The sequence below is a fragment of the Trichechus manatus genome, unplaced genomic scaffold (assembly GCF_000243295.1).
Source record: "Trichechus manatus latirostris isolate Lorelei unplaced genomic scaffold, TriManLat1.0 scaffold00180, whole genome shotgun sequence".
NCBI classification, from domain to species: Eukaryota; Metazoa; Chordata; class Mammalia; order Sirenia; family Trichechidae; genus Trichechus; species Trichechus manatus.
Genome location: NW_004444116.1, coordinates 2,444,642 through 2,456,375, shown reverse-complemented (window position 1 = coordinate 2,456,375; position 11,734 = coordinate 2,444,642). Strand labels below are relative to the sequence as shown.

Below are 11,734 nucleotides of genomic sequence, written 5' to 3'. Positions count from 1 at the left end.
CAGAAGTTTGATGGGTTTGGTAGGAGTCTATTCAAACTCAAAACACTCGGCCACTGCTTAACCTTTCTTTCTCATTCTTTCCCTTGAATATTAAGCCCAAAGACGCTAAAAACCAGTTGCTGCAAATACAAGATATTCTTGCCCAAAGCCATCAAGGGATTTTGCTTCTAAATTCAACGCTGCTGTGCTAGCAGGAGGGATCTGGACAACGCGGCCTCCCTGTGGCTTTTTCCAAAGCCTCCAATACCAACAACTGCTACTCCAAAAACACTCAACCCTACGCCCCCTTTCCAAAATGCTCAGCGATGCGAAGAGCAGCTCACGAAATTTTGGACAAAAAGAATCGTATCGCTTTGTGGGACACACGCTTTGAAAGCACTTACTTTAGCCACTCTCTTCCCCAGGGCCTGCAAAAGCACAGTAAAGACCGGAACTTGGTCATTTCCGACCTGTGCGCTGGTCCCTATCCTACCCGTCCTTACAGACCCATTTCCAAACCGTATTGCTCTTCTCTCTGCCATCTACTCCTCTGCTGCTGCTTCTCTCTTGCACTCAGCGTCCTCATGTCCCCTGCCATAAAACCCGCCACTCTCTCCTATTCACCCCCTCCCTTGCACCCCCTCCTTCTCTCGTTTTAGTTCCCAGACAGATGTCCTTCTAATACAGTAGTAACTTACACAATAGATTCCGGACACTCATCCCTTCCATCCAAAAAGATTTGGATTTTCTCCATCATATTTAGATTAACAGTCGCACCACATATTTGCTTAACGTGGGAAGCGTCTGCTCTTTGTGCCTCCAAGTAAAAAAACCCTTTGCCATCGAGTCGATTCGGACTCATAGCGACCTTATAGATTTGCGGACTTCTGCAGGCTTAGTGAAAATTTTATAAAGACTGAATTTGTTTTGAAGGCTGTGCCTAGCTGGTAAAGCGTGTCTCCTATGCTTTCCTCATTAAGGAAATAATTTGGTCTAAAAGAGACATTTTAACGACAGGGGCGTTCACCTTTTCCTCACCCTTCTGACCTCCGCCTCTTCAAAACCAGCACTACAGCATCGCGGAGACAAAGCTATCGCCACGTTTCCAAATCCAGGCGCTGGACGCAGCCGTTTGCATGACCGTGACTGTTTGAGACATGGACTTGTCGCTCTTCGATTCGGTCAAATACTGTGAATTAATTAACCTCTAGTCTTATCACCCCACCTAGATCTTGATTCCTTCGCAGCACTCACAGAACTCATCTTTGTATTCGCCGGCACTATCTTTTGCGTCTTTCTGCAAGCTTCCTAGGCAGAGAAGACTTTTCAAGAAGAAAATCAGAAACCTTAACAGAATGTTCAATCCTGGGAATCTCCCTCGTGGTGGACCGGAACTGACTGACAATCAGGCAGTTGGCTAAAAGCATCCCTTGAAGAAGCCAGTGACTATGGGAGACCTCAGAGTCATTTAGTCTGGAATGTGTTTTTTCTTTTTTCTTTTTCCTTTTCGGGGCAGGCTGCAAGGTAGGATCCGATTCAGGAACAGAAGAATTGTACATAATGAATTTTGACCTGTCAAAGCTTAAGATTTAAACCGCCTGCGGACAATGGTGTAAATTTGTATTATGTAATAGTCTGATTATAGCACCTGCTAAGGGGGTGTAGCTCAGTGGTAGAGCGCGTGCTTAGCATGCACGAGGCCCTGGGTTCAATCCCCAGCACCTCCATGTGTCGTTTTTTCCATCCTCACTCATAGTAGAATACTGGCAAGTTTGTTTCTGACTTTTTCCACTTTGCTCTTTGTGAGTATCTTTGCTTGTGTTTTTTCTACTCACAGAGAGGGTAAATAGCTTTATACTTACCCACCTGAACCATGGTCCTTGACACTCCTTGGGCCCTCCAACCTGACTGCTTAACCACAATAAAGGCAGGAACGAACTGGAGTAAAACAAAGGGCTCACTCATGGTCTGCTCACAGCGAAGCAACACGCCATAGATGATGGACTGTTCTCCTTCGCTGCTATTTTTCATTGTTATTAAGAAGTAGGGACGAAAAGGACAGACTGCATTTTCTCTCCTCTCTTAGCATATCAATTACACTTCATTTTAAAATTTCGTTACTGGTCGCCCTAGAGTTTGCAATATACATCTACAACTAATCCAAGTCCACTACCAAATAACTCTATATCACTTCACGAGCAGAACAGATACTAATAACAGAGTATTCTGGATTCTTCCCTCGCATCATTTATAGCATTGCTGTCATGCATTTCACTTATCCTTAAGCTATAATCAACCAATATACAATTGCTATTATTATCTGAGTCTGGTGGCAGAGTGGTTAAAAGCTCGGCTGCCAACCAAGAATTCACCAGTCTCTCCTTGGAAACCCTATGGGGCAGTTTTACTCTATCCTGTTAGGTGGAATGAGTTGTAATGGACTCGAAGGCAACGAGTTTTTGTTTTTGTTTTAAATTACTATTATTATTTTTAAATAAATTGTTATATGTTTTCAGTTAAAAATAAGAAAACAAAAGATGCAAAATGTCAGTTGACATTTCAGGGAGAACCTCAGGAATGTGTAAATAAAGGCGAGAATGATAAAAGTATGTATGTACACAACTTGACTGGAGTTGAAAAAATCAGTAAAAATTGTAGTGAGAGATGGTACAGATATTACTGTAACTTTTTTCACATACTTCTCTGTTGCAGAGATGTAGAGTGAAACCTGTGAGAGCCGGACTCGATGCGACTGCCTTGTTTTTCTTCGTCTCTCAAGTTTTCTGCCTTTGACGGTGTGCAGTCTTATCACTTTTCTATGGCTCCTTGCGGCGGAAGATATTTGAGTTTTCTTTTTATGGCAGGTTTCTGCCTTACACAGGTTCCGGTTTTTGCAGATGTTACTGTACTATACTTAGCTCTGTTAGAATCCCAAAGTCTTGGGATGTAACGATTCTATAATAAAGGGGATCATAGTAATTTCAGGAAACTAGACACAACTACCAAAACCCAGGATTGAAACACAGAGCTCTAGATACTCAGACTAACGCTATCGCAATTAAGCTATTTCAACTGCCTGAAAGTACCTGTTTCAGGCATTCTTTCAAAATATTACTTAACTTTTTATTTGCAAGGCCCTTGTGCTTGTAAATACCTAATCTTAAGATATCAATGTTATCCACTCACGCACCAAAATTATATGGTCTCCTTTACTGTCCATGTTTGAAAATAAATTTCAATTTTTTGAAACAGTGGATGGGTTGATAGAGCAGGAGGAGGGCGACAAAGGGAGGAATAGGTAAAACAGGAAGAAGCTTTTCTGCTTGTTTACCTCCAGCAGCTCCATTCTCCCAACAATACGTGGCTGGCTCTCTTGCTTTGCTGTATGCTCTGGGCTGTCCTCTGCGTCAGGACACTAGTTGCCCTCCTTTGAGGCTGTTCCTCCCGCTTTTGCAGTATTCAAGCCTCCAGCTTTGAGAAGGTATAAATAACCGAGATGGAGTCCTAGATTCCCCTGGCAAGGTCCTGGAGAAAGCTTTTGACACTGTCGGCCATTTCTTAACCGCCCAAACTATCAACTACATAGAGAGAAAGAAGTGCCTCAAAAATCTCTCATCATGAAGGGCCAGGCAGCTCTGTCAAAGAGCTCGGCTCCACTGGGCGGAAGGTGGGGGTGGGTAGGGGTGCACACGGAGCATTAAAAAAAATAAAAATAAAATCCACTTAGAGTCATAGCGAACAGCGACCCTATAGGGCAGAGTAAAACTAACGCTTAGGGTAGCCAAGGACCCGCTCTTAACCACTCCAAATGGTCCGTAATCGGCAGGTTTTAAACCTGCGCAGGGAAACCCCAGTGCGTTTCTAGTCCATCGCCTTAAACACCAGGCCACGACTACGGCTGACTTCCTTACTGCCTTCCCCCAATCCCCTCCCGGAATCTGACATGTGCCCCTTGCAGCCATTCCCGCAACTGTTCCGGTGGGGTAGAACAGCTGGACGTCATTAATTATAAGGAAAATGCAAATTAAAAGCACAATGAAATAATACTCCACCAAAATGGCTTAAGATAACAGAGCTGAAAATATCAAGTGTTGCTGATGATAGGGAGCAACTGAAACTTCCATGCTTTGCTCATGACATTGTCAGCTGGCACACCCACACTTGTACACTATTTAGAAATATTGCCTAAAGCTATATAGATAAAGATATAGATATAAAACCTATAACCCTGAATCTCCACAGCTGCGTTTAGATCCAAGAAAAACGAATGAGTATTGCTCTTGAAAGATATGTACAAAAATGTTCGTGGCAGCTTTAGTTGTTTTATATGTACACCAACGGTGAAATGAATGAAAAAAGTATGATATACGGTAGTGATACAATAAAATATGAAGCAACAAAAAAAGAACTTCTGCTACTAGAAACGATATGTATGTATCTAATAAAAAACACATTAAGTGAGACAATCTATTCTCAAATGAGCACATATTGTGTAATTCCATTTATAGTACTTCAAAATACAGGAAAATGGTGGTAGAGGTCAGAAGACAGGAATTGATTGGGATAGATACAAGAGAGCTTCTGAGAGCTGAAAAATTCTTTATCTTAGTCTGAATGTTGGTTATAGGAGATATACATATGTAATAACTCGTCAAGCTGAATGATTAAGTTTTATGCATTTTAGTTTGTAAACGAAGCCCCAGTATAAACAGAAAGAAGAGAGAAGGATTTCCTCGTATATCTTCTCACCTCCAGTACATCCTGTGCCTTCATTAGTGCTGTTCAAACTGTGGTCTGCAGATTGGTGCCTTCTAAGAACTTGTGTTTTACCTGTCTGTGGGCATTAGAAACTTTTGTATCAATTTAACTGTGCTAGGGTATTGGACTCTTCCTATTAAATAAAATAGAACCAATTTCAGGAATTGGGTGAGTGGAATGTGGTGCTGGCCATTTAATCCTCAAGCACTGGAACTATGTTGCCGTTTATGATACTGTAACATTGATTTGATACCTAGAACCCAAGCGAATATACAAATGTGAGGAAATATGCTTATTTACTTTTGTAATTTGTTATTTTAAAATGATATTAATCCTAATCAAGCTTCCTTTCTATATTTATAATTTACCATTACGAGCTAAAATAAAACAAACACAAAAAATAACCAAACAAAGCAGTTGCCTTCGAGTTGATTCTGATGAATAGTGACTCCCTGTGTGTCAGAGTACAATTGTGCTCTTCAGGGTTTTCAATGACTGATTTTTTTTTCAGATGTAGATGGTCCACCCTTTGTTCCCAGGGCTTCTCGGTGGATTCCAACACCCAACTCCTTGGTTATCAGAACAACGTGTTAATCATTTGCACCAGTAAAGGACTCCATTAGCTAAACAGGGAAGTAAAATTAATATTATTTATTTGTAACTCAAATTTACATGTGGGAAACAAGGTTAAGAAGGCAAGAGAAGCCAGAAGACAAGTAGTATGTATATGCACCAGAGAGTTGTAGTCTAAAAACAGGTCTCGGGCGAGACTGAAAAAAAAGAGAACGGAAAATAAAGAAGTAACTCTCGGTTCCGCCTATGCTTGGTAGATCAGGGGAGGAAAGAAATTATCAAGTTGATACGGTAAATAAACATATCAACTACTTGTGAATCTTGATACAGAGATTAAAATGGGCAAGTAGGGGACTAGGAGTGCGCTGAACTAGTGCGAAAACGTCACTCTGGAGTGCACAAGAGGGAAGAGGGAGGAGAGAGAGGAGCATCAGCTGATGGAGAGAGAAAAGAGGTGGGGTAGGGTGAAATGAAAGAATAGAAGTAGAAAAGGGAGAGAGGGGAAAAGGGCAAGGAAAAGAGAAGCAGGCTTGTCCTGGAAGAGGATTCGGTTCGTTTTGCCCAAGACTGCCCTGCCTTTGGAAGTGATTCACTGCTTTCCTTCAGGGGATAGAGAGTTTGAGCACTGTGGAAGGCGCATGTGAGACTGAATTTTTGTTTGCAATTCAAACGTCCTTGGTATTGGTGGTTTCAGCAGAAGCTGCAGGGATTTCCCGATTTTTGTGCATGGATATGGTGGGAGCGTGTTGAGAGTACAAGCAGGATGGTCAGTCAGCTTTGAGATTAAGCACCACTGTGACTGGGGCAGTTTAATAGGCTTTGCTTGATATATAGATAATAAAAAAGAAAGTTCTCATTTGTTTGCTTCATGTGTTTCTAACTTTAATGAAGCCTTTCAAAACCCAGCTTTTTCCTAAAGAACTTCTATCTGGCTCCTTACTTTTCACATTCTGCCCTTAGCTCAAAAGGAGTCTAAAGAGGGGAAATGTGTCCACAGAAATTCAGAGATTCCGTACAATCGGTAATAAGTACATGCTCAGCCACCTTTTCCTCAGTCCTAGTATAGCCCCAGAGGAAATGTAGGTTAGTCCCTTGCAAGTCAAGTAGCTGACCTCAAAATTGGCTTAGGGATGGCCTGTGACAGACTGGTAGGAAGTGGATAGTTACAGTTTTTGGAGAGAAGAGAAAAGGGGACGATGCATTATAAAAGACCTCCGGGTCTTTTGGCTTCTCGGTGCCCCCTTTCCTATGGAGAAACTACCCTTTTCCTTGCCTTCAAGCCTTCCTCTACAAGGTCCCTCCCCAAGATTTTCTCCTAGTTTAGGTCAAAACACAAAAACCGTTTTAGTTCAGATTCTGGATTGTATGATCAAATCCACACTGATTCGTCATGTTTGTTATTATTATTCTCAGGATCAATATTTGAAAATATTTATAAGGAAATGTAGAATTGTTCCAGAAGGATGTGGCAACTGTTTTGAAACAATATAGACTTACCCGAGGTCTTTGGGTTAATGTGTCTCTCCTCTCCTCTTTTGACCCATGAGTGTTTCAGATTTGTTCTCCACTTCTTCTTTGGTAGACTCTTCAAGAGGTGGAACTCTCCCAACCACCCAGTGACTGAGTTCAGGACAGATGGACAGAGACCTTGCTATGCACTTCAATGACTTCTGTCTCCTTGATATCCACGTGCATGAATGAGAGGTAGAGGAGACTTGGCACAAGTCTTTGCCTCCTCAGCCTAAACATAGATTAAACATCTATTTCTCAATGTTTTAGAACATGCCAGAGAAGGAGATGAGACAAAGAAATGGCTCTCTTCTTTGGCAGGAATGAATTCCTCTTTCCCTGACATTATTTGAGAGTCCTGGGTTCTCCATCCCAGAGAAGGAACACTGATTTTTCCCAAGGGCTAGAGCAGGTTTTTCTTCTTTCAGGTTCTCTAGCCTCTTAACACCCAACTTTTACCCAAACCCTCTTAAATGGACTGCTTAGTCTTTTGGCGGTGCAGGCTGTGGCCTATATACCAGTGATTGTTGAGAGTGCTTGGAGCAATGTGTGGATAATAGAAATGACAAGAAATAACTTTAAGTGAGCACCATTGTCCCAATGAGTTACTTATAAAGAAATGCCAAGGCTGAAACAACTCAAGAATGAAGTCAGTTATGGAGAGAAAGAAGATCTTTGAGCCTGCTTTGGGTACTGAACCAAAGGCTTCATGCATGCTAAGCATGTGCTCTACCACTGGGGTATAGCCCCAAGTAAGCCTACTTTTTCAGAGGCATCTTCATGACTATTCTCTGAGTTTTTGAGGACTAAGTCAAGATAAAAATCACGTTATGCTCAAATCCACTGTTTCCAAACTCCCTACACTGCACTGTCTCAGACACGGACACACCTGGAGAATGATACTTCGGTGCTAGAAAAAGAAAGGTATTGGTCCTGGTCCATGGTCTTCCAGAAGATTTCCCAGAGCCTGCTTCCTTTCCATCACCTGGGTGAATCCCGGGATACAACATTCTCTTAGGACTAATCTGAATATAACTTTCTGTGTTCTTTTGACTCTTGGAAACATATTAATATTTTACAGAGGCAAATAAATATAACTAAGTCAAGTGTTTGTGAAAATACTTTAAAATTAAATACAAATAGAAACAAATCAATTGAACGAATAACATAACCAAATTGGAGGAAAAAAAGAACAGATTCAAGTAAATGTTTTCCATAGTGCTTTGTCTTCATTGTAAGACAAGAAGAATGGAAAGCAAATATTAAATTCTATGTAATTTTTTTTTCTAAATATTCCTACGGGTGTAGCAATTCTGATATTATTTCGTGTATATTTTAGGCTTGAGAAAATAAGTACACGTATTGAGGGTGTTGGAAACCCGGACCCTCACTGTGGGAGACAGAAGGAAAACATGAAATTGGAATGAGGAAAGGTAAGAAATTCCCTGTTGGTGCTGGATGGGTATTCTTCCGTTTCAGTCAAATCGATTCCAACTCATGGATGGAGACCCCAAGTGTTACAGGATAGAACTGCTCCAGAAGGTTCTTTGGCTGTAGTCTGTATGGAGCTGCCCTGGTTGTTAAGCGCTAAACTGCTAACCAAAATGTTGGCGGTTGGAACCTACCAGCTGCTGTGGGAGATAAAAAAAGGCAGTCTACGGGGAAAGATTACAGCTGTGCGTCCGCATGGACTCCACCGCAATGGTTTTGGGTTTTGGGTTTCATCTTTACAGATGACCAGGGGCACAACTGCACTTGACTGCTAACCTGAAGATGCTTCATTTAAGATTCCAGCCCACACGTGAGGTCACCACATGGGGTCAGCATGAGTCAGAATCGCCTGGATAGCAACCAACAACAATTTTTAAGGAAGCAGATTGCCAGGCCTTTTCTTCCACCGTGCCGCTGGCTAAGTTCCAACCGCCAACCATTAGGTTAGCAAGGGCAACCATTTGCCCACATGGGGACCTTCCTCATGTAGTGTACTGATTCTTTTTCAACAGGATTTTTAAACATTTCTTGTGATTAAAATCATCCCATGCCCCCACCGTTCCTACATATGTAATGCGCAATATAAGAACAGAAATGTATCGTAAGTGTAACAGCATGTACCATATTGGAATTCCTTACTCTATCAGTTCTAGGTTTCATCACTAAATTTCAGTTCCTTACTGTTAAAACTTTAAATAAAATACGCAAAGTGTCGGTTAACACTTCATGGAAGACCTCAGAAACAAACCAAATCAAACTCGCTGCTGTACAGTGGATTCCGACTCATAGAGACCGTCTAGGACAGGGTAGAAGTGTCCTATGCAGTGTCCAAGGCTCTAAATCTTTAAGAAAGCTAACCGCCACATATTTGTCTCCCTAAGCAGCCCGTGGGTGGGAACCACCGACCTTTTGTTACTAGCCGAAAGCTTAACGACTGCACCAACAAGATTCCTTGTTTGTTTGTTTTGCTTTTTTCAATAGTTCTGCGAGGGATAGCTGTAGTATTCAGTTCTATTAGAATCCAAAGCCTGGGAAGGCAAACGTGTTTTAAGAAAGTAATTGCGCAAAACTGTCGCAATTTGCCGAAACCCGGGATCGAACCAGGGACCTTTAGATCTTCAGTCTAACGCTCTCCCAGCTGAGCTATTTCGGCAACCTGAAGACGGTAGCTTTAGTCATTCCTCCAATAAGATTATTATGGCTGCTGTGTTTTCAAATACTTAGCCTTAATTTACATTCTGCGCTCACTCAGATAAAATTAAAAAGGCTCCACCGCCATCCATGTTTAAAAATGGGATCCAATTTTCGGAGACCGTGGATGGGTTAGTAAAGGACGAGGAGGGCGACAAACGGCAGCAAAAGTTAAAACAGGGCGATGCTTTTCTGCTTGGTAACCTCTGGCTCTTTCTCGCTCCAAACACTGCTCGGAAAATTAAGGGAATTTCAAATGAAATGATCGAGTCTGTTCTTTTTCTCTTCTTTCAGTCCTTCTTTTTCTGTCCTGCTGTTCAATGACACTGAAAAAAGAAGAGGATTGGTGAGCAGGTTAATGTGGTGGCGGGCTTCTTGCTTCGAATTGAGGAAATGCTGAGCAAGCCAGTTCTGTTTTCTCTATTTCCTTCCTTTTTCCTTGTCTTCTTTGTGTTGACACAGGCGCCCTGGGTGGTGAGGAGACGCAGGGAGAATAAACGGGGAAACACTTCAACGCAATCCGTCGGGTAATGCGTTTAATAAGTAGGAGCACACAAAACGTGCGTTCAGAAGGAGAAAAGACGCAACTGCTGGGAACTGTTAAAAGCAGGCGAATGTGCATGGTTTCGAACCATCTCAAGGAAATGACACGCTCCTGTTGAGCCACACCTCTCTCACGACAGAAACGTCATGAAGATCCTCCTTGAAGTATTAGTCATATTTCTAAATGGTTTTGGCAGATCCAATAGATGACCAGAGAGAAAATCCACTGTTTCAAATCTCACTATTTCTAAACCTCTAAACTACAGCAGGAAATATGTAAAGAGATTGCAGATCCAAGAAACACTTTCTTCTCCTAGGACTTTCCACCCCATTATACCCCTCCAAGGTTTCCACGTTAGTAAACTGCCTTTCCCATTTTTTTCCTGCAACCACCAGCAAAGATGTATGATGGAACTTTCTCTTTGTTTTTTCAACTTTTCTCTCTATCCACTTTTTCTCTTCTTACGAAGTTTTTTAAGCCCCCGTCTCCTTAAGTAGAGAGGATTAATGACAGTCTAGGAGAAGATATTTCAATACTTACGTTTGACAAAGGACCCTTATGTGGAATATACGAAGAATTCCTATGAAACACTGAACCTCAATGAGAAAGAGTAAAGACTGCACTTCACTAAAGGATATATTTAAAGGCAAATTAATAAACACAATGAAATAATACTCCCTTTCACCAAAATTGCTTTAGTTAAAATAACTGAAGATATCAAGTGTCTCTGCCAATTCAAAACTGAAACTTTCATACATTGCTGATAGGACTGGTATGCCCACATTGGTACAGTATTTGGGAATATTGCCTCAAGCAAAATATACATACAACTACAACCTAGAAACTGCGCAGCTGCAATTAGACCCTAGATAAATGCATGCTTATGCCCTTGGAAGACATGTACAAGAAAGTTCATAGCAGCATTAGCTATTTCAAATGTATAACAACAGTAAGATGAATAAAAATCCTGATGTCCAGAATTCTTATGATGGAATAGGACAGAGCAATAAGAAATACTGCTACTAGAAACAGTATGGGTTCATCTAATAAAAAACAAATTAATTGAAAGAATCCATACTCAAATGAGCAGCACATACTATATGATTTCATTTATTATATTTCAAAGCAGAGGAAAAACTAATCTATGCTAGAAGAGATCAGAAGATTGGAACTGATTGGGATGAGTTGCAAAGGAGTTCCTGGGAGGTGAAAATTTCTTTCTCTTGGTCTGGATGTTGGTTCCATGGTGTATACATATGTATTATTCATCAAACTGAATAATTTCAAGTTTTATGCATTTCACTCTATGTGAATCTTGCCTCAGTTTAAACAGAAAACAAGAGGAGAAGGATTTCCTTTGATATTTTCTCACCTCCCCAAAACAGTCAAATCCATTGCCATCAAGTGAATTCTGACTCATAGTGACCCTATGAGACAGAGTAGAACTGCGCCGTAGGATTTTCAAGGAGCAGCTGGTAGATCTAAACAGCCAACCTTTGGGATAGCAGCTGATCTCTTAACCACTGCACTATCAGGGCTCCACCTCCAGTACATCTTATGTCCTCGTTGTTGTTCTTTGGTGCTGTCGAGCTGATTTCGACTCATGGTAATCCCATCAGTGCTGTTCCGATTGTGTTCTGAAGACTGGCACCTGTCTAGGAACTGTTTTCTACCTGACTGTGAGCATTA

At 41.4% G+C, this 11,734-nt stretch overlaps 2 non-coding genes across 2 annotated transcripts; one reads left to right on the top strand and one right to left on the bottom strand.

Moving 5' to 3' along the window:
* The first annotated feature begins 1,634 nt into the window (after positions 1-1,634).
* Positions 1,635-1,706, top strand: TRNAA-AGC (transfer RNA alanine (anticodon AGC)). The gene has a single exon. It is a non-coding gene; the product is annotated as a tRNA-Ala (tRNA).
* A 7,684-nt stretch (positions 1,707-9,390) lies between these two features.
* TRNAF-GAA (transfer RNA phenylalanine (anticodon GAA)) lies at positions 9,391-9,463 on the bottom strand. The gene has a single exon. It is a non-coding gene; the product is annotated as a tRNA-Phe (tRNA).
* Positions 9,464-11,734: the final 2,271 nt, after the last annotated feature.